The sequence below is a fragment of the Diorhabda sublineata genome, chromosome 5 (assembly GCF_026230105.1).
Source record: "Diorhabda sublineata isolate icDioSubl1.1 chromosome 5, icDioSubl1.1, whole genome shotgun sequence".
Classification (NCBI taxonomy): domain Eukaryota; kingdom Metazoa; phylum Arthropoda; class Insecta; order Coleoptera; family Chrysomelidae; genus Diorhabda; species Diorhabda sublineata.
Window position 1 is genome coordinate 29,719,530 of NC_079478.1, and position 24,333 is coordinate 29,743,862.

General features: G+C 32.5%; 1 protein-coding gene across 1 annotated transcript in view; it reads right to left on the reverse strand.

Annotated features, from left to right (window-relative positions):
• Positions 1-24,333, reverse strand: part of LOC130444711 (lachesin-like) — a 493,082-nt gene that overhangs the window by 58,413 nt on the left and 410,336 nt on the right. The window lies entirely within an intron of this gene.

Here is a 24,333-nt window from a genome sequence, read left to right on the forward strand (position 1 = left end):
AGATTTGTACATCGAATATCTATTGAATGAATCTATATTGCATTATGAATTTATAAGAAGTTTTCTTATATATCAATCCAGTTCTCACAATATACTAAATTTTGAATTATTGTTTAAAATTATTTCTGTATTATGTACGCCACTGTTACATTTCAGTAATTAAAGCGTCTTGCCGTGTTTCTGCTGATTACAGTTGTAAACCTCACTTACAGAGTGCCATGCCTCTTTGCTTACACCCGACTCCGAGATATTTGCTCCAAGTTGGCTTTTGTTGTGGCAAGTGCTCTGTCCAGTTGCGACTAGACCTGGTTTAATTGTTTGACACTCATTAAGAACTCAACATAAAAAAATTGTTACTGACAAATGGAAAAATCAATTTTATATACGGTAGTTGAGAATAAAATATTTTTGTGTGGGATTATTTTGATGATAGTGGCCATGACCACTATATTAAAGAAAACTTGAATATTAAATTCTATTACGGCCATTCATATTATCAAATCTAATACACGCGTTCGATAGTGCCGAAAAATTACGGTATATTCATATTTTTTATAAACTTTTGATAATAATAAAAAATGCATTTCCATAATAAATCAAGGAAACGATCTGATGACACTGTTTCTGTTTGAATAGATGCTAGTGTATCTAAAAAAAAAAAAGAATTTGTAAGCATCGCAAAATAGAGTCTTCCTGTTGACTATAGAATGATAGGTAAAACGACCCTTTGGTTTAATGATCAGAACTCTTATAATATTTGTCTATAAATTTCCACTTCGTTATTTAGAAAAAAAATATCATCGAAAATAGTTATTTTAGGGGTTTATAACAATAAGATAATGAAAAAATTTATTTTTTTATAATGAAAGAGAAATATCATTGGAAATAATCAAAAAATATAAGTTAATTTTTTTATCCCGATGTTTTTGAGAGTCAAAATAAATAAGCAATAAAATTTGAGTTTCGCTTTTAATTAATAAACACTTATTCACACAAGTTCTTGATAATAATTGTTCAAACTGTGATCCATCTACTTCCTGGAGTAAATCATTCTATTATAAATATAAAACTCTTGTAAGACTCGATAAAATATGTCAAGAGAAATTGCTTTTCATTCTTCAATAATTCGTAGTTTTGAAACATCAATTCTGACAGCATCTGTAGCGTAAAATTTAGATTCAAGGTATCCCCACAGAGAAAAATCTGTTTATTAGGTCCAGTGACCGAGATGGCTATTCTATTGAAACGCGTCGTCCAATCTATCTAAAAGGATATAATTCATCTTGATAACGTCTTACTGCACAGTAATAATGTGCAACAACACAAACTGCTGGAACGTTATTTCCAAGTTACCAAATTCATCTGGATTATCATTCAGATTTGAGGAATAACATGGTTACGACAACAATTCCTATTACATCACCTCTTGCTACTAATAGGGAAGTTTGTTTTCACTCTCCAAAGTTTATCAGTCTGGTTATCACCGTTAAATAAAAAAGATGGGGCATTGTGGTTTACTATTGAATTTTTTGGAATTTGGTCGACGTTATTCTAAGTACAATATTTTGTACTTGAAAGTCAGTAACCGAGGTTGTAACGACTCAACGACTCAAACTCTGATTCTCTATTATATATTTGAATATTCAAAATATATATTAAACTGCATCTGTCCAATGCTCAGAGAATCAGCTCCACCTGCGTTTATTTTTAGTCTCTCAAGGGCATTATAAACTGTTAAGGAGGTGGATAAATTCAGTCCTGTGGAAGCTGATCTCAATTCAAAATATGAGGAACTTAATTTTTTAGATAAGGCGGCAATATTTGAGTCCCATTTCAAGGAATTGTCCACAACAAGAAGTTTACAGATTCAACGACGTCAGTAGTGGTCTTATTTAATAAAAAAGTTGAATGATAAAATTTTGTTTTAGAAACGTTGAGACAAAGAAGGTTAGAATCACATTATGATTTAAGGTTGGAGCACTCCACAATTCTATTGGCTTGCAAGAAGACATCGTTGTATCAACCCTTACAAGCTGACTTCTGTTGCTAAGGTATGAATTAAACCATGCGAGAGGTGTTCCCCTGAAACCGTAGTACTGCAATTTGTTGATTAAAATATTATGATCAACACAATCGAAAGCCTCAGAAAAATCACATAATGTTGTGGAGGGATAGCTGTTTAGGCTACAGTAGACATTATCTTAAGAAGGGAGTATATAGCATCATTTGTGCATTTGTTACTTAAAACACAAATTGATGGATAGTAAGTATTTTATATTTAAACAATCTTTGTATGATCTTGGAAAACGTGGGAAGAAATTGGGCGATATTTCGATGCTTGATTTTTATCTCCTCCTACATGCAGAACTATAATTATTGCCGTATCAAGACAATTATTTGCATTGTTAAAAACTCACATTCTATAGTTATTTTGAGTTGAGTTACCCTTTTAATATATCGAAATTTATAATTTTAACAGAAAAACTGGAATTTGCAGCTTCATATACAACTTTTGTGTAACCAACATTTGTAAAATAAATCATTAATACCCTAATTTCTCCATAAATTTTATGAAGTTCACTCTAGTATTTATAGTTATTTTCCAATTTTTATACACTTATCTCCTTGCTGGAAAAAAATAACATGTAATTGTTCGTTATATGTTTTGAGCCCCAATTGACATGACGGTTAGAATATCGTATTTATTATACATGTTCTTGTCAATGAGTCTTTACTACTGACATTATTGGAGAATCTTGATTTTACGAACATCACATACTGCAATTGAGAAGCTTTGATCTGTTCCTATGAATATTGCTTGTATAAGCTACATGAGTGTACTTTAGGGCAAAATTTGCTCCATATTAGTGGAAAATAGATAATTATTACCAGTAATTGAACTGTAGCACAAATATTAGACTCTACTTGATTCAAGATATCTACCAATACACCATCAAGTTGGATACAATTATCGAAGCGCTGACAAATATATTTAATTATATTTTACAGTACTTGGGAGAAAACGCTTTCGACTTTTTAAGTTTAAAACAATGTAGTTACCAGAGAAATAAGTCTAAAATTATTCAATCTGTGAATTAGGGTGGTCAATCTGTCAACGGACTAGCTTGTCCTATCCGTCGGTTTGGGTAATTTGTTCAGCCATTGCCGCACAGTTCTTGTATAATAAACTAGATATATATCTTAAAGTAGATTTAATCGTTAATGCTATTTCATTAATAGCTTACAACCATTTAAGAATTGTAAAAAAAATGTAAAAGATGTTTTATGTTCTCTTCAGCAGTGACGATGAATAATTTAGTCGTTTGGGATCCATCATCAGTCGACAATTCTGTTATTTTAATAAGAATTTTGATTTTTCGAATTGTATGGTTGGACGTTTGTCAATAATTTCAATGATATTCTTGTTCACCTTCTCATTTTTCATTTTGTCCTCTCTGGTACACCTGAAATGTATTTACTATCCATTTAATAATTCCTCCATATTTTCCTGTCCTGTACCAGTATCTTCATTTAATTTATTGTCTGTTGTCTTTGTTTTTCTATATCTGCTAATTATTCGTTACATGTTTTTCTTGGTCTACCCCTTCTCCTTCTTCCTTTTGTTCTTGCTTTCCATATTCGTTTCGTTAATCTATCTTGTTTCATCCTTGTTAAATGTTAACAAACTAGTTCAAGATTCTCTCATCTATTTTTTCTTCTATTGTTTCTTGTTATAAAATTTATTTAGAGAAAAGCATGTTTTGTTTTTATGAAATTTCCATTTATATTCTACAGTACAAACTTGAAACTCATATATAATTCAATAAATCTAAACTAAAAATATCTATACCACATCTCGTGAACTAAGATCTCCACTGGTATCAACAAGAAAATAAATACAAATTTTAAACTCCTCCTTGCTACTTCTATCCATTCCATAGTCGTTTCCAATTTTTTTTTTATCTTTTCTGAACTTTAAAGTCCATATAGTACGTGCCGTATCCACAATAAAACAAAAGTAATTAAGTCAGGGTGGAATGTATTCACACAGCAAACTAGATCCTGTCGTCCTTCTGGTAGTTTCACAAAAAAAAAGTAATAACAAGAGTGTTAGGGGTGCAGAAATAATAGGGTTCTCTGAACCGCAATATTCCAGTGAGACGCCCTAGAGACGTGGACTAAAGGATTCGATGTCGTTATTGAAGTTGTGTCACGATGTTTTCATTACACAGAGTCGGGTTTGGGTGGATTACCGTTTTTCACACTTTGAAGTTGTTAACAAGAAAACCCTGTATACCGTAAATTGAGCTTATTTTGATATAACAAGGGATATACCGACTTTATGAAATTATTAATTGAATTAAATATCTGAAGCGTAGTGCAAAAATATCTAATACTGAATTACTACAATTCTATCTGAGGTAGAATAAAGAAGCTTATGAAAGCGAAATAGAAACAAGTAGCTGCCAAATATGAATAATATATTAGATCATATCCAAAATTAACAAAAAATTACTCTAATCAACAAATCTTTTATTCTAATCCAGTTTGACAATTGACGTTGTTGTCAACTGGTTTAAGAAACATCGGTTCAAACTGACAAATTATAAAAGAGAGATGGTTATACTGATGCAGCAGCAAAACAAGAACTTTTTGCTGCCTGAGAGTGTTGAAAAAAAGTTGCCATTTCGACACTACCTTGACAGAACCTGCCATAAGGCGAGCAATACGATGGGTCACCAAACGGAAAAGAGTTCTTCTGGATGTTCACTCAATCGTGCTCTAAAATATGTGGAGAAAACCTGAACCAAAATACCTATCGGCGGTTTGTGGACGTCGTAGACAACAGTAAGAACAAAACTAGAACAAACGTGAAGATAAAGACATAGGATATACTAATCGAAGCATTCGGGCAAAGTTAGAAAGATAGTTCGACTCATATCAGAAATTGCAACCTAGTTAGTTCGAAGTAACGAATGGATTCCTTCCTAAGCCAGTTGTTAGTGGATAACGTCTCGTTTAACACTTACCTCTCCAAAATAGGCCTTGATAACACTCCAATGGGCAAGTACTGCCCAGTCACACATGACGACAGAATTTCAAAGATCAAACGCTGAACATAGAATAGAGGATTTACACCGAATTAACTAAAGATAAGCCACTTAACACTGCAAGCCTAGCGACATGATACAAAGAGGAAAGCACTGGAATGAGATCGTAGTCTATAAGCGGCGCTTTCTAAAAAACAAATTCAGAGAGCGATCAGTGAGGCAAGAGGAGAAAACGTGAGTCCTAGTATGGGATGTATATGAGTAATACTAAGACGGTATCTTAGGAAGATTTTTCGCCTTCAATAGACGAAATACTAAGAACTTAGTGAAAGATGTCAATTATCAAAATACCAGTAGAGTGGAATACAAGAATAGCGTATTAGTTGCACCTAGAAAGTAAACATCTCACCCATATGAATTCATTCCACCCCGTATATGAGAATATAGCTCGTTAACCAGATATCAAATTTTTCAAAAAGGCGAGTAGATCAAATTGGAATTGGTGTAACAACGAATAAACTTGTGACAAACAATGTGAAGTATTCTACAAATCTCATTTAAATGTGTGCTCGCGTGTGTCTTTGTATTCACGGGTGTTAAGTGTCATGAAGTTTCAGGAGCTTTCATTGGAAGGCACATATCAAGTTTGTGGTTTTAATATTACTTTGTGACTACAACAGCTAGATTTGTTGATGAAACAGACTTGGAAAACTAAGTACGTCGGTCATTATTCAAATATATAATAATTGAAAGTTGTTTCTTACTTTTAATATGTTCATTTATATTAATGTTATCAGAACATATTGGAGGTTTTTGAAATCCAAATTGGATTGTCACAAAAAATTCTTGTTCTCATTTCAACACATTTCACAATAGACTTGGCACAAAATCGAGAGTTTAAATTGTATAACACAAAATAAAAATGGATTTGTGAACAAAAAATTGTTTATTTTCTTGATATAAGTTGGACAATTTATTTTTTATATCAGTTACATTGAAATGTCTTATATGTAGGAAATAATAAAAAATCACAGATCCCTAAGTCTGACACATTTTTCAAAAACAAATAATTCACGCAGAAGCACTGACCACCGTGCTATGGACGAATGTGAAAAAGGAATACCATGTTTAGAATTCTTTCTCAAAAAATGGGGAAACCAAGAATTTATACCCCCAAAGAAGCAGAAAGTGTGGTAGGAAGAGCAAAAGACAGAGTCGAGGATTCCATAAGAAATCTAGCGCGCAAATGCCATACTTTAAAGAGTACCGAACGAGGATAGAAAATATGAAACATACAGTACGAGAAATACCTAGCCAGACCTAGAAATGACGGTAGTGACTTGAAAAATACATCTAAAAAGTACAAATTCTATACAACATATGTTTCAAGTTTGTAGACGTCACTTTGCTTCGTATTTGTTAGGCAGCCATTAATAGTGAACGTTTTCTGTGAATTTGTAAAAAAATTGATCATCGTTATATGATAGAATACTTTTATTTGAAAGGCTTTAGCCCAATCTATATAGAAGCTGAACTAGATTCTCCACTGGGTGAGAGCAGAATATTGGATAGCAGCAATGGTAGTTTTTTTTTTCATCAAGACAATGCACCCGTCACATCCGTTATTGCAATATTATTCGCTATTCGCCCACTTGGATTATTTCCTCTTCCCAGACTCAAAAAATGGTTTGGTGGCCAAAGATTATCTAATAATGAGGAGGTAATGTCGACAGTAAATACTTTTAGGAGCTTTACTATTCTTATTATAAAAATACCAAGACGAAAGTGTCCGAAATATATCCCAAACCAATTAGTACGGATAGCGATCTAATGTTTTTGTCGGACTTCGTGTCTTGCCAACCTAATATCAAAATAACATATCTTTTGTACTTAAACAAGATAACCTCCCTAATTTTTCTAGGATTCGTCCAATGGAAGATTCTTGGACAATTTCATCTCGTAAAGTATATTATGGACAGTGGCAAGCCGAAAATAAGAAACAATTACGGCATAGAATTTTTAGAAAAATACAAGATGTTCCTCCAAGAGCTAATTGAACTGAGTGAACTTCATCCAATTAGAGTAATTAATTTTTCTAGTAATGCACAACTATAGTTTCATTGAAAATACTAATGTTAAAAATATATGGTTGAATATTTTGTGCCAAAACTATTCAGACATAATTTAAGATTTTTAATACAGATTTTTATGGAAATATTTTGTATGGAACTTGGAACTATGGAACAATCACACTTATATATACTACAATAAGAATTTTATAGTATATATATACTATAAACTTGTCAGTCAGTCGTAAGACCGCCAGATGAATCTCACTTTGTTTGAAATAAACAACAGCCGGACTAGTTATTATTGGCGTCTGTGTAAAATAGTTGAAAAGGTTACTTTTTCATTATCATATTTAGCCATAAAATAATTTCTAAGACTCCTTTAAACATTCAAATGCCATTCTTATTTCAAGTTTCAATTGCCATTACCCTTGTCCCTACAGTATAGAAAAAGAGAAAAGAAATCTTCCAAGAGATTATAAAAAAAAGAAATTAAATGATGAATAATCAATGGGTGGACAAAATTGGAAAATGGAATTCGAAAAAAGTAGAAGCAGACCTATAGGCTATGAAATTACACTTTCCGGTCTTATAACGTAAATAACTAGAGTACTTAAAAGTAATCGGGAAGCAAACAGTGAGCTATGGGAAAAGAATTAAAAGTCGACTATATAACAAGCGAAGAGTAATTTGAAAGGGAAGTTACGATAGTACAGGGGCCAAAAAGACGTTAAGCGAATAATTTAAATAAAAGAAACACATGAAGTAATTCCAGAAGTATGCAAGGACACAAAACAAACTTAAATAGAGTTCCAGAACTCGTACTGAAACACATTGGATTGAACTATCAACGTAATTATAAACGTTTGTTATTAGATCATTGAAATAATTTCTAGAAATTGATATCGCTCAGTGTGCACAGCCTCGACTAACGCCTAGGCAGTACAAGAATCTGAGCTCAAAAATAATGATAGTCTTCTACTCCTAATTACATAATGTAATATAAAACATAACTATTTAGGATAATCATTCAAAATTTTATTGCAAAGTTTTCACATTTTTATAAAGACCTTCGCAGATAAAAAGTTTCCTTTCTAAAACTTTTCTAGTATGGCTATTTGTTGATAAATATTAAGTAAGTAAAACAAAATTTGTAAATTCAGACATTTTTAATGCTTTCATTGAGTTTGTTTTCATTTTAATTTGTATCGTGTATGATAATGCATAACGATTGTCCCCCAACGTTCTTTATTCCTTCTTCCTCTTACAATGAATAAAAACATTACAATAAGATAGCACAACAGGCCTTTTAGGCCCATAGCTTAAAGTCTCTCCACTGTTTTCTCCAATTCTTTTTGTTTATGACTGCATTGCGTCAGTTCGATAGCAGTAACTGCTATAAGTCTTCTTATTTTTGCGCATTCTCCATTTGTTATAGTTCTTTCCACCCACCTGTTCTCTTCCATTCTGTTTATATGCACCAACCAACACAGCCTTTTTACCCTTACTATATAGCTGATCTCTGCCTGAACATATAACCTTTTATTCACTGCATTCGTTTTTCTTTTCATGCTCCTCTTCTTCATGCTCCTCTCCCATGCATTTAGCCTGTTTTCTTCGATCTTATTCATAACCCAGCATTCACTACCATATAACACCGTAGGTTGTATAACTAAATTCTTAGCTTCGCTACTCTTGAGATATCTTTGGACCTCATTAGGTTCCCTAGAGCTCCAGCTTGTTTATTGCCTAATGCACTTATATTGAAATAATTTAATTACGAATAGTTGCTACAGTTTCCCGTACTAAATGATGCATATTTGACAAAAATATCATATTTATATGAATTCGTATCCATAAATAGACAATAACAAATTTTTCTCAAACTCAGTTAACTACCTTAAAACAAAGCACAACTAAATTATTCTAGGCTATCAAACTAATATTGCGGTATTTTAACAAAGACATGACATTACAACACAAATTTTTAGGGAATAAAATACAAAACTCGGGCTGGCGGCTGGATGTGAAAATAAAAAAGGAGAAAACAATACAAACACGCTGTGAAAGCAGCCATTGTTAAAGTATTCCATATAGTATGAAAGTACCACGATTTAACGCTGGAACAGGACCGGGCCAAAGGCTATTCAAACGTCAAACGCGATCGTAGCTGAAATATATCATGTTTTTAGTTTAATGGTAGGCTTTTAAACTACCACTTAAATTGAATTCGATAGCTCCAGCGGGATGCCTCAAAATAGGTGGATTATATGCGATTGTGGAAATTGAGGTTTATCGTCTCGTTTCAATATGTTTGTGTTTGGTAAATCCATGTTGATAGGTGAGAATTAGTCAGCGACAAGTAGGATATTGATAAATTAATCAGAATCTATCTCTCACATCTGATGGCATGGGTTTACGTATATTCATATATTGATTTTCTTATTACTTATAACATGAGAAAATTTTCCATGAAAAAATTATTATAAGTATAATAATTTATTCGAAGTAATTCGGTGTACACATGATGATAATCAAAACGTTACAATGTCATCGACTCAAAACCGATATGGAAATGCTGAAGAGATTGTGATTAATTAATTTAGGTTCCTGGTTATTCATAAAATTGAGAGATCAATACACTTGGAACCTTTTTGTAATATGAAAAAATGCTTCTGTAGTAATTTAAAAGGAGAAAATAGAAATTTTCGGAAGCTGACTTCCTGAGCTGGATTACTAAAATAAGCTACTGGATTTTTATAGGGCACTAATGCCTCAAACAATTATTTCATGACGACAAGGGCAAATTCGGGGGGAAGGAAGTAGCTCTAATTTACCTAGTTCTAGAATACTTCGCTATATGCGCAAGAGATAAGTCGTACAAAGTTATAGCAGCGAAGGTCTAACCAACTGGAAACCAACACTGATACTGGCGTTAATTAGAACTAAGGATTTGAAAGGTAAGCTGTAAATGTTACCTTTAGAAATTGTTATTTAATATCGTTTAGTTTAGTTAGTGTAGTTTTGATTAATTAGATATCTACGTGAAGATTAGTAAGATATATTTCCATTGTTCCATTGTTCCAATGAGGTACACCAACGATTGAATAATAACATGGACTCTCATCTATTGAAAATATGTAGATTAACTAGTATGGAGCTTTCGCTATTCTACAAACGATAGATGCAGTTTAATGTATGCGAATTTGATATTCGAAGCAGACATTAATGATAACAAGAAACCGGTATTTCAAGTTTCTGAGGTTGAAGCCATGATATTTCAACAAATTGAGACAAAAAATTATCCAAAATTTACATTAGATATCAGTGGCACCCAGTAATCTTTTCTAGGACGCTTGTATAGGCAGGTTATCTGAAAAGGTAAGTGAATTACTGAATTAGTCATTGGAAAAATAAAAATAATTCCTCATTAACATAGGAGCTTCTAAGAGGTATTTTTAATTACAAGTAAATGTATGGATATCACTGGAGTTGTGATCCATACTAAATATTATTGGAAATATATATGGCCCTACATCTTAAAAAAACAATTTCGACAGTGACTTGATAAATGTGATAACGAAACTATTTATTTAAATATAATGATGAAAATTAATAAATATTACCACTACTGAAGTGATCGTATTTCTTGATCAAAAGCCATGACAATCTTTTCCGGAACATTGTTATCACTTTATGAGATATTTTTCAATTTTCTATTGCTCGCTTGGATACATATTCTTCTGATACAGTTATTTCCATTTTATTCTGTATATATCCTTTCGGCTTCCTTTACTTTTGGCATAGAAGTAGTTTGTCTTCTTGTATATCAGTTTGTCAGCTTTATACACATTCATCTGACTTCCTCTTATTCTTATCAAATATTTTTAAATATTCTATGCCTTAATATAGCCAGGGTAAAGTAATAGTTCACTGTTCCTTGTTTAACTCTCGATCAATTATTCAAATCTGGGATCAAACGTTCAGTCCACTACCCATTGTCCGTATTTCTTTCCCATCTCTCTTGTCATTTTCTGGTGCTCTTCTTTCTATATCTGTAACAGTCACTTCTTCATACACTACCTTCCTTTCTCCAAATATAAAATGTATAACTGTCTCAGTAATGTCTTATAATACAACTTTAGACAAAGTTTCAATGACAGCCACGAATTTACTTAATCCCATCCTTTGAGTTCATATAACAGAAGGTTTCTTCGTTATTTGATAGCACTAAATGTACTGTTTTTTTGATGGTGTTCCATCTTTTGATTTGAGGCATCAAGCTTAACAGTTTACCAATTTTGTTTCTCGCGTTTTAGGTTGAGTATTTTTGAAGTTATAGAAGTTTTATAACAAATTCTTGCACTACAAAATGATGATAATTTGAGATTCGACTGTAATATTACGGAAAAAATGAATCCATCTTTATAAAATAATATTAGAACAATAATTTTGTCAATTTATAGAGCAAAAGGTAGACCCGAATCCTCGTTCTACAATATAGTTCAGTAAAACCATGGTGGACATGGTTCAGTTAACCACCACAATTGAGGACACTGGTGTGATATCAATCCTCTTTGAATACGGAAACATAGAACAATCTGCTATTATGGACCTATCTAATCAACATATTTAAAACAAAATCTGATAATCCAGATGACCTTAAAAACAGAACAGCCACAGTATCCAGTTAAGATATTACCAATTGGGTGATTCCATCTGATATAATTAATTGAAGTGGCTAATCGATTATTTCCTGTTACTTATTTTTGTGAGGAAAACGTTTCATATAACTAAAGAATAAATAAAGTAGGATTCAGCACACCTGTATTTGTGAATTGATACATTATTAAAAACTGAAAATACGAAAGTTTGTTTTTAGAGACCTTCCCAAAGCCAAAAGAGAGGTGAATAGGGCCATTTAGAGGATTTGGCATATTTCTGATAATCAAATTCCTTACGGTTTTTGAACTATGATTTTTAACGTTCATTCTGAATTTTGTTTAGAGGGTTATTGGACTGAAGCCGAATTTCGTATTTATTTTCAAGTTTTATACTCAATATTTCAGAGATAATTTCAACATAATTTGATATTATTCACAGCGTTTCGTTCTTTTTTTTAATCTAAAAGTTTGATCTTAATATCTGAAAAAATTGAACAATAACAATCTTGAAATGACAATAAAATTAGATTATTTCGAATAATTTTGTTTTAGTTCAGTGACAAAATATAAAATTAACATAACTGAAAATCATAACTCAAAGACCGTGAGTAATTCCAAAGATGTGAATATGCAAAATTTGCTGTTTACTCTACCTACTCACTATATACAGGGTTTCTTTTTTGAACAATATGTGAATACCTCATTTCGCAATAACTAATCTAGTTGTGCAGGTGGCGCAGATTGTGTGAATTATTAGTAATTTTAAATAACCCGCTAGGAAAATCTTGTGTGGATTCAAGAAGTAGTAGCAAAGATCTGTGCAGAAATTTAAGTACGCAGTTTTCATCACTATTTGATAGTCAATATTGCATAACAATAATGCGCAGCATACACAGGATTGTCTACATGAAAATAATCTAGTGATAACTTTAAATACAGTTGTTATATCTCAAAATATACTGTATTAGCTACGTATAACATGTAAACATTACAAAAATCTAAATGAGATGCGTTACTTTCTGAACACACAATATAATATATATTAAATATTTTGGCTATAAGGTGACTACGTTTCAAGATTATTGGGTGGCACTAATATATATGAACATCATTTCAGTGTCATCATTAGTTAAAAATTGAGAGTTCCACGATATTCAAGAATTTGTTTTTGACTTGCTTGTTTACAAAGAAGGTCTTTTTAATTTTATTTTTAACTTTTTAGTATTTTTTATTCAGCATTTACTATTTTTTCCAATCGTTTCTCTAGCTCCAGCAACCACCCTCCCCCCCCCAAATGTCGATTGTAGACGGGTAAGGGCTACAACACGGGTTCGTCCTGGCACCCTAAAGAGCAATGTTTATACATTCCCATACTATTCAGCCCTCGGCAAGTGCTAACCTTGACATTGGGTCATCAATATAATTAATCAGAAATAATCCACATTCATAACAAACGGAACGAACTTTTTTTCCCAAATGGGTTGGAGTTTTTTCCCGCCAACAAAGATACTCGTCAAAACAAATAAAACGAGCTCAAACTCGATAGGGTTGCTTCGTTTATTTGATTACGGAGTTCTTTTGGCTATATTCCCCATTATCAGATCCTGGTTACCTTTAGTAACAAAATACTCGTCAAGAAGAATCAAACGAGTCTAAACTCGACGGGGTTGAGTCGTTCATTTAGTTACGGAGTTCCTACGACCATCTTCCCCAAAATCAGACTCTGGTTACCTTCTAGTAACAAAGTACTCGTCAAGAAGAATCAAATGAGCCCAAACACGTTGGAGTGACGTCGTTTATTCAATTTATGGTAATCTTTCCCATCATAAGACTCGGAGAACGAGAAATGGATCAAATTTAACATGCGAGATTTGATTACACTCAGAGGGATAGGTGAAATAAAATGAAAGTTTGTAAAAATCGATATTATTATAACCTATATTTTGATTTCTCCGTATTTATGTCCAGCAAAACTGATCGATAGTCCAGAGTTGAAGTATAATAACACGTCGACAGTTTGAACTAATCCTTTCCGATATTAATCACCCTGCTTCGGAAGCCGAGACTCGTGAACGTTAATTTGCATCTAGTAGTCGATGCATTGAAAACTGTCTCTTTATCTCTCATTCCAATCTTGTCACTCTCTCGCCGTTTTTTAATTCACAGCTTTTGAGTAATGAATTGTTTTTTGTAAACAACCGAAGACAGCGTTACTGTTGGCGTTGTTAGTGTGAAACGCAAACTCGACTGAAAGGATTTCAATGAAAATGAGAAAGTGATGAATTGTTGTCGACATTCTTCTCAAACTAATTATGCTGGGCCATGTATGTACTGATCATAACCAGATCCCCTACTGCGTAAAAGCGTTATTTGGAATGGTTAAATTAAAAAAGTATTTTTCATCAAATTGCTACAAACATTATCATTTTCATCAACAATTCAAAGTGGGCATGGTAAATTTCATTAAAAAGTTGAGAAGAACGATAGACCAAGAGTATATAGTAATATACAGGTAATATACTATGAAAGAAGATCGTGAATTAGATAAATGGGATTCTCTAATTTCAAAAGAGCTTGTTGCTTAGTGACACTCTTCTATTACCATAAGTTTCCTCACTGAACATTATACAGATAGAACAGGTTTTTCTAGAATAAATCCGATAGCCACTAAATTAATAATTGTAAGATACGTACTAGGGCAGCACAGAGGGTAAGAGAGATTCATGTTAGGAATCTCGCTCACAGATAGGATCCATAACGAGGAAATCAGAAATCATAAAGCGTATAGCAAGTTGGAATGGTAGAGGGGAGGTTATGTTCAAAACATGACAAAGAAAGACGTACCTTAAAGACACAACATATGGGGACCAAGGAAGACTAAAAAAATATGAAGACTCCAGAAACGCGCAATTACGAACTCATCAACTGATATAGACCGTGAATCCGGTCCTGTTGTAATCTAATCTAAAGTTTGTTGGAGTCTTGGAGTTTGTTTTTGACCAATTTACATTATTTTTGTGAGTGTTTTCGTAGAGACAATTTCTAAGAACCTTTTCGTTTGTTATGGTATTATAGAGATCCGAATTATCTAGAAAACGATTGGATATATATATATATATATATATATATATATATATATATATATATATATATATATATATATATATATATATTTAGCAGCCAGAGTTAGTAAATAATTTGGTATCATAGGAAACACATCGGCATAATGAAATGTAATTAAACAAATTAGATAATGAGTGGAAAATTCACTAATAAGTGTTAATTGATAATTTAGAGGTAAGGGTTAGAGAAAAGTTAGTATATAAAGTAATTACGTAAGATACATCATGTGCATAAACTCAACCCACCGTGATTATAAACTGTTTAAATAAATAAGCACAACATTACATTACATATCAAGAGAGTAGCAGGACGACACTGGATGGAAACGACAACACAGAGAGTAATATGGAGAATATTAGGAAATACCTATGTCCAGTAGTGGATTTATAAGGGTTGATAAAGGTAAATTTGAAGATAATCGAAGTACTCAATGGATTGATCACCTTTAAAACACAGAGCAAACACTGCTTACGCTGCAGATTAAATCTTTCATAAGGTACGCTTTTAAGCGAACTGGTATAAAAGGGATCGGCGGGTAGGTTTGAATTCAGGATTTTAATAATCCAACTTGGTTAATGATGAATGAAAGTACCAGAATACTAAAAAAAGAGTAGGTTCACTAATATCCTTCATGTTCTGTGAGCAAAATTATGTGAATTTTGTGTTCCAGGGGCTTCTAATATTATAAAATAGATCAGCTTTAGTTCCATTTTTGAAGTTTAACAACGAAATAAGAATGAGGACCGAAAAACCGAATTTTCCATGGATCATCTTCTCTAAGGATTAACAGAAAGTGTAATAGCAGCAGCATATTTTAGTACAGAGTATCTAGAGAATAATTTTCCTTATTATGTCGTAGGGGGTCATAGAGGCTCCTTCTTTTCAGCATCCCAATTTTCCCTGAAGTTGCTCTATCTTTCACATACTCGATTCCATAACTAAAAAAATATATTTAACAGAAAAAATTGTTTACAAGGCAGAAGCTCCAAACAAAAATATAGACGTTTTTGTTAATGCAAGATACTGGTGAGATATCTACGAATTTTATCATTTTTAAAAAATCAAGACCTGTAGCACCCTCAAGTCTGATTGAACATTTCGAATAACCAAATTTTCACAAATCAGAATAGTAGTATATTATGTTAAATAATCACAAAACGAAAGAACAAATCTCTACCAGTGAATAGTATACTATAGTGAATAGTGTATCATGAAGTTTTGTAGACTGTAATGAATTGGGTTTTTGAAAAATTTTATGTTATGATAAATGGAAAGAGCATTATAAGGAAACTTCTTTTTATTTTTTTTTTCGCAATAATTCAAAATAAAAATTTTTGAATCCAGTACTGAAGACACACCGACAGCTCCGGAACAAACCCGAGTGCCTGTGACGTTGTAATGTAGTTTTCACTCATTGCAGATGATGTAGAAATCACAGTACAGTGTTTTTATCTATTCAATTTCGTTGTTTTTTCTATATATACTCGTATTTATTGTCGCATCAACTTCAGAATTTATTAGCGTCAGTTGTTTACAATATTTGATCAAGTTTGTATATTACAATTATTTAGAGAAATTAGGGTGTTTGGGACGTTGTTAGTAAGTCTTTCGTTTTTGTATTTTTGACAGCACAACATAAGTGTTTCACTGCTTCGTTAAGTTTCACATTTTGGTGGGTTTACTCGGTTAAATAAATATTAGTGTGTCACTTGGGGTGCCCTAGAATTGAATTATTGATTTTTATTTGGTCCGTACGATTTTTAAAACTGTTTTTCCATGGTGGGACAGATGGTTTTATAGATTTTAATATCGACTGCGATCTGTTCTGTGTCTACTTGCACTGAACTTTTGTTTTGGTTGTCACTTTATAGTTATTTGCTATCACTTTACGTACAATTGTTGCTTCGTTGTTATCTGCTGCTTCTTTGAAACATTTGACTGCTTTTTCATTTTCTGAGATGCCTGTGAGTGATGGGACCCAAATAATTAATAGGTCTAGGCCATTAGTTGTTTTGAATACGTCAGTATACAGAAAATGGTATTTTATGAAGCTGACTTAATTTCGTTGTCATTGTAAAATTTTAAAATTTATAATGAAAATGTTGAACTCCAAAACTATAGTTCATGTTTTGCACCATTATGTACGAATACCACAAAAACAATTCCTGGAAAAATATTTTTAAAGATTATTATACCTTATAACATCAAACAACTTATATTTAATAGGATTATGAATGCACTTCCTTTCAAGATAAAAATATTGCAACGCTTCATGGTTGCCAATAATCAAAATTCCAAAAGTGAAAGTAAACAATTTCCTAGCCTCAAATTTTATTCAATATTTTGTGATCAGTTTAAAATATAAAATAATAAGTCAAGGTGAAGGTGATAAGAAAAAATGCATGACTTGCAATAATTACATCTGCTACTGCTTTGCTTTTTCAGTCTCATGGACAGAGAAAAGCACCCATGGCGATGGTGGGACAAGCCCTGGAATTAGATAACAAAACATACAGAATTATTCGAGAATGGATGAAGAAATATTTGAACGAATCCTATCGAAAATAAAACATAACATAACAGAGAAATCATCGGCGGAAGACGTAATATCAGCAGATCAGATCAGATACTCATTTCTCGCTAGAATTGTAACTTGCAAGGGCGAGATCTTGCAAGAAACAATCAGCTAAACTTGCGCATGCTTTTGATCAAGAAATATTGCGTTTTGAATTGTATCGCATCATGTCAAGCGGCCATTTGTCACACATTTTAGCAATAAATTTTCAATATTATTGTCTAGTCACGTATAATAGCCGATGTACTGTTTAAATAGCTATAACTTCACAATTTTCAATTGTTTATGATTGATTGAAAAAAAAATTGTTTTTGGCATTAAATATCAAAATTATTGATATTTTTTTTCTGAAACCCAATATATAAATTCGAGGTAATAAATTCAACTTCATATGGCAGAAAAAATTTACTTATTTCAAAATCATCCAAAATAAGCACAAAAAATAATTATATCCACTAAAGATCCCAATAGAATAAGTTTTATTAATAGCAGTTCATGAAATAAGCGTCGGTTATGTCGTTAATTGAATTTGCAAGATTGGTATTAATTAACAACAGAAATAAAAACATATTAACCTCGATAGTATCACGTTACCAATTAATGTATTTTCGTATTTCCAAAGCCACTTATCATCTATATCTGATAGCTTAAATTACACCCCTCAAAATGATCTACTAGGTAAGCGTATTGATCGTCGTGTGCTAACCAGAAAATCCGTAACTCGCGAACAGTATTTGTGTCCTAATTCGAAATTCAATGCGCTCTCAACTACTCAACACTAATCGTGTTAACTTCTTCCTAGCAATTTAAGGCGTATCTAAACACGCGATCTGGTTAGCATGTCTAACACCCTTATTGATACATTATCATAATAGATACAAGTGCAAAGGGGTTGCAGTTTGCCGTGAGATAGGAATCAGGACAAAAAAATAAGTAAGCAATTTTGAGATTCTGCGGGAAATGTGCGGTTCGGAAAATGATATTGTGTTTTATCGAAGTTGTTAACTTTGATGTGTGTACATCGCAATGAAGCTTAGTAGAAGTATATGTGAGGATACATTATAAATTACAAGCTAGACAAATTAATACGAATATATGTTTTATAATATAGATACGTTAACTTATAATCAGAGCCGGATTTAAATTTAATACCGCTTCTGGGCACCGGAAAAAAATCCGCCCCAATACTAGAATTTTACTTCAACTTATAGTTTATATATTTTATTTTCAAAATTAAAATAACAAACTTCATCAAGGGAACCTATATACGTTTTTGTAAAACCAACTGTAGATGGCGGCATACGCAGTTTCAAGTTCATTAAATTCAAAAATATAAAATTTTTCGTTTAAATTAAAATTAATTGGTGCATGCGTTAAATTATAAAATTTAAAAGATTAATTGATCGATTTAAGTTCATGTTTTAAAAAATGTAAACATTATTCTGAAAAAAAATACTAATTGAATTTCTTCAATTCCAGAAAATAGAAAAATCGATTATTATTTTGGACCTCCAAGGAAATAAATTGATTAAATTCTTTTGATTATTCATTTTTACTAAAGGTGTTAACATCAGAATTCACAAATCTTCTTCTTCTTCTTTTAATGCTTATCCATTAATGGATGTTCGCGACCACATCTTTCATGGCTTCTCTATTTCTAGCGGTATGGATCAATGTCTGAATATCTTGTATACCCGTCCACTGCCTCACGTTCCGTAACCATGACATCCTTTCGCATTATATGGCCAAGATATGCAATCTTTCGTTTCTTCACGATGTTAAAGAGTTCACGGTCTTTATTGATACGCCTGAGAATATCCTCATTCCTCACTTTGGCAGTCCATGGTATCTTCAGGATTCTACGATATACCCACATTTCGAATGCCTCTAATTTGTTGATGTTTTTTACTTTAAGGTTCCAACCCTCCATTCCGTAAAGAAGCACTGACCAAACGTAGCACCGCACAAGTCTCAGTCTAAGATCAAGATCAAAGTCGGTACATGTAAATACATTTTTAAATTTTATGAATGTACTTCGAGCTTGTTCAATTCGGCATTTTATTTCACCGTCCGACGACCATTCTTCATAGAGCCATGTTCCTAGATATTTAAATTTTTCTACCCGTTCTATAGGTTTTCCATTATATGTTACTCCAGATTTTCTAAACGTATTCGCTTCCCTAGTGATAATCATGAATTTAGTTTTTTTGATGTTGATGTTTAATCCCATGTTTTGGCTATGTCCGCCTACTATATTAATTAGTTATTGTAGGTCATCTATATTATCTGTAATCAGTACTGTGTCATCGGCGTAACGTATGTTGTTGACCCAGACTCCATTGACTTTGATTCCAATGTCTCTATCTTCAAGTGACTCTCGAAAGATGGCTTCAGAGTATATATTAAACAGGAGCGGCGACAATATACAACCTTGACGTACTTCTCTGCGAATCCGAACTTACTCAGTTAGACCATAATTTACTTTGACTTGCACTTTTTGGTGCCAGTACAGATTTTCGATACAACGAATGTCTTTTTCGTCCAAATCCAATTTTTTCACAAATAATGAATTGAATTTCTTGAATTATCAAATACGCAAAATTATGAATTAATAGAATCAATAAATTTTATTGAGCAATCTTAATAAAACAAATAAACTTGCCCCGATTGCCACTGGTGTAAATCCACCGCTGCTTATATAAAACACGTTAATTTGTGTGTGCAAGTGAATCGAAGCGTGTGGGGTTTAAGTTTATCTTGCAATTACACTTCTACTAACTATTTTAGAAATTTACCAATGCTGGCAGCATCAATTCCGTTTAAACATATTATTTTGCTAACAGTGAGTCATGTTTCCTTCTAAATTCATTTCCAGACTTCAATAACTAATGTATTTCAGTAGTCATCTTCTTCCAGCTCATCTAAGTTTCTTGATCTATCTGTATCTGTTCTGTGTGACATGCAGTCTATTAACATCGTCGGACCATCTTGTTAATAGACGTTCCCGACTACAGTATGCCTATTAATGATCTCTCCACTGCAAAATATTTTTTAACCACTGTCCAACCGCAAATTTAATTATCTGATCAGCTCAGTCCCATTTCAACTTTGTAATTGACTTTATTGAATCAGAAATAGCTTACCACAGTTGGTTATTTGAAACTTTGTGTCTAAGAAAAAGATTCATTATCGATCTTTCCACTTTTCTCTTTGCAATACGTATTTTATTTACAAAAAGTTTTGTGTATGTTAAGATTTCTACCATAACGTTTTTCTTCGAGAATATTGGGAAATCTGATTGAAATTTTTGCTTTAGTTGCCCAAATGCAGCCCATGTCAACAAAATTTTACATTTTACTTTACAGGTCTGGTTGTCTCACTCTTTGAAATGGATTTCATTTGATCCAAATAACCAATTAACAACAGAAGCGGCAACAGGAACGAAAAAATTACTTTCTGTTCTTAAGATCATTTAGCAACAACAACATGAAATTATTTGTTGTTCATCAGCCCAACCAATTTAACATGTTTAATAGAGACTATGGGTGAAGACGTCATCTGCAAATAAATAAATAATTGCAAAAAAATAAATTCAGTGTTCGTGGATCAGGAAACAGCTGAAAGAAGAAGAAGAAAATATGCGAGGACAATACAGAAACCTGAGGAATACTCATAAGATCAATGAATTATGATTTTGAAGCTGTTGAAGCACCAATCGAATTTATTTTTCATAAATAACTACGTTGAACTAGAGAATGTGTAGATTTTAAAAATATTATGAAGTTGGTAAAAGTGCTGTTATAATGAATGATATCTAGCTGTTATCGAAAGCAAATAACCAAAATCCAAGTTATCAAAGTTCAATAGAAGATGAAAGCATTGATTGTGTGACTGTTGCGGAACAACATATTGAAGATGAAGCTCACATTGATTTTATTAGCAATCATCAAATATTTGACCGATTTGTCATGATTGTTCTATTTTTTGGCATTTCTACTATTCACATAGATGACAGTTGGACATGTTCTTCTCATATTTCTGTCTGTTCAAAAGAATAACTGAACCTCCAACCTTAAATTGATGATCTTGGATAGAGATGGTGTATCTATGATTTTCAGGATACTGATTTTTATATTTTCACATAATAACAATCGATTATGTTCGGATGTGTGATGAGTTTCACTCAGTAATAAAATGGAGAAACAAGAACAAAGCGAAGAGTCTTCTTGACAAGCAGCTCATTATTGTTACCTAAACAACATCGGAATGAGAGATAGTTCTGTTATTTTACAAAGAGAAAAAAATTATTATTTAATCCTCATATCAAATACACTTCTGTGAGCATACGCTCTTAAAAAGCCTTCAGATGTGTTCTAAGAGCACTTATCAACATTGCCGACGAAATACTACCACTAGAAAATAGAGAGCTTCAGTCACTGAACTTTTTTATGTAGGCTCCGAAAAATCAGGATGACAGAGGCGTCTCTAGGAGAAAATTAGTGAAAGTATTGATGTGAATTCGACAAATGGTTCAGATATATTTTCGTCTATCAATTATTAGAAATTCTCTATAGTTTCGTCTTTCTTGAATAGACACCAGAGAAACTTATAACAGAGGTAGGGTTGAGGTAGTGAAATAGTTTTAATTTGAGATATTTCTCATGAAAATATCCGAATTATTGGAAAACAAAAACCAATGAGACTTTCAGCAGCACTTACTAGCTGTAACTACTGGAGGCCTTGGTGATATTCATACTGATACTGTTAAATTTATTTTATACTAGCTGACCCGGCGAACTTTGTTCCGCCTTAATGGCAATAAATAAGCAGTTTTTTTTAATTGGAAAAAATACAAAAAAAATTAAATACCTACATTAATCATTCATAATTATTTCTGTATTTTAGTACATAGGTTGCTCTTCATTTAAATACCTTGTGATACATGAAATTTTTTGTTTTATTATTAGGCGCAATAACAAACAACGCAGATGGTCTTCCGACCCGTGAACATGCCACGTATAATTGACCATGGGAAAAACATGAATGTTCTAGATTTAAACCACAAATTTTTAAGGATTGGCCTTGTGATTTGTTGATGGTCATGGCAAATGCAAGACGTATCGGAAATTGAAGTCTTTTAAATTCAAACGGCATATCGGTGGGGATCATCGGTATCCTCGGAATGAGAACTTCCTCACCTTTGAATTTTCCTATCATTATCGTAGCGTAAATTACATTGTTCATCAATTTTCTAACCACCAAACGCGTACCGTTACACATTTTTGGTTGGTTTATGTTTCGAAGCATGATTACTACGGAGCCAATCTTTAGGCGTAAATTGTGCGGTGGTAAGCCAGGCACGTCCAAAGAGTTTAAAAATTCAATTGGATAGTTGGTGGCTTCATCTTCATTTGTGACGCAGTCAATAGATTTGAATGAATGCATTGTTCCAATGATCTTATTTTGAATTATGTAGTTTAGGTCATCTACATCTTTATTCTTAGCCGCTAAAATTGCTCGCTCACTCAACCATTCATTATTTTTGTAGTTAGAAATAATTTCTGGAAATACATGGTTGATAAATTCGTCTTTTGATGAGACAAAATTACAGAAATTATTTGTAAATGATATTAATCCGCTCGATTCATCGACAGGTACTTGACAATTACCAATAGTCAGCAATTGCTCCGAGAAATCTTCAGCAGATGTATCATTAAGCAATGTAACTCTCATGTTTGTTGTAAGTTGCAGTTTCTTCACATAGCGCCATAGATTTGACGATTTGAGGCAAGTGTTTATTTCGTCGGCAGCCGTAGATCTTGGAATTACTGGCAGTATTTGGCGGAAATCGCTAGACAGTAAAATCATTCACTTTTTACGAATGGTCAATGGCACTATCATTACATCATTGTTGTTAATTATTTATTTAATAGAAATAGTTTTATTATGGATTTCTTGCAAATATCAAATTGTCATCCATACGTCATTACATATCTGTCATTATACGTCAATTACATAGCTGTCATTTGCGTTTTATTATTCCAAGTCTGATTCTTTTTTGTTATACCACGTTTTATAGTGACTGACGTTTCATGTCAAGTCACACGGGAATGCTGTCGAACGGGATAAAAAAGTATCCTATGTCCTTCTCCTGGCTCTAAACTACCTCCCTGCCAATTTTCAGCTAAATCAATTCAGCCGTTCTTGAGTTATAAGTGGAATAACTAACACGACTTTCTTTTATATATATATCGATAATTTCCATTTGATTTTGTGTAATATATAATTTCAAGCAACATCCTCTGTATACCCGCCAATGGAATCTTTGTGTATTTTTATTAGGTTATTTTCTTATGGTAATACTCGAAAAAGGAAAAAAAAAGTTCAAAATGTACAGTGAAATAAAAGGTTAAGCAGATTCGTTAAGTTTTACTCATCAACTAAATCAATCAATCATAGTATCAATCAAAAATACAGTTCACTAACCAAATCATCTCAACCAGATACCATTATATCAACACTTAAAAATTACATAACTATACTGTGTGACCCAGTCTGCAGAAAGTCTTCGGTCGCTTCGGGAAGCGCATCATACAGTATAATTGAATAATTTTGAGTGTTGGTGTAGTGGTAGTATAAATTATATGTTTAATTGACAAGATCGTCCAAAATAACCACAAACCATTATGTGTTATTGTAAATGATGTTTCAAATAGAAAACTCCTTTAAATCTGTCACAGAACGGTACTATTAAAAATTTACGAATATGGTAAGAAGATGCTCTTCATAAGCTCCAATCTTCAATCAAGAAGTTTGAATAAGACATTTGCAATAGGCTAAACATTTAGAAT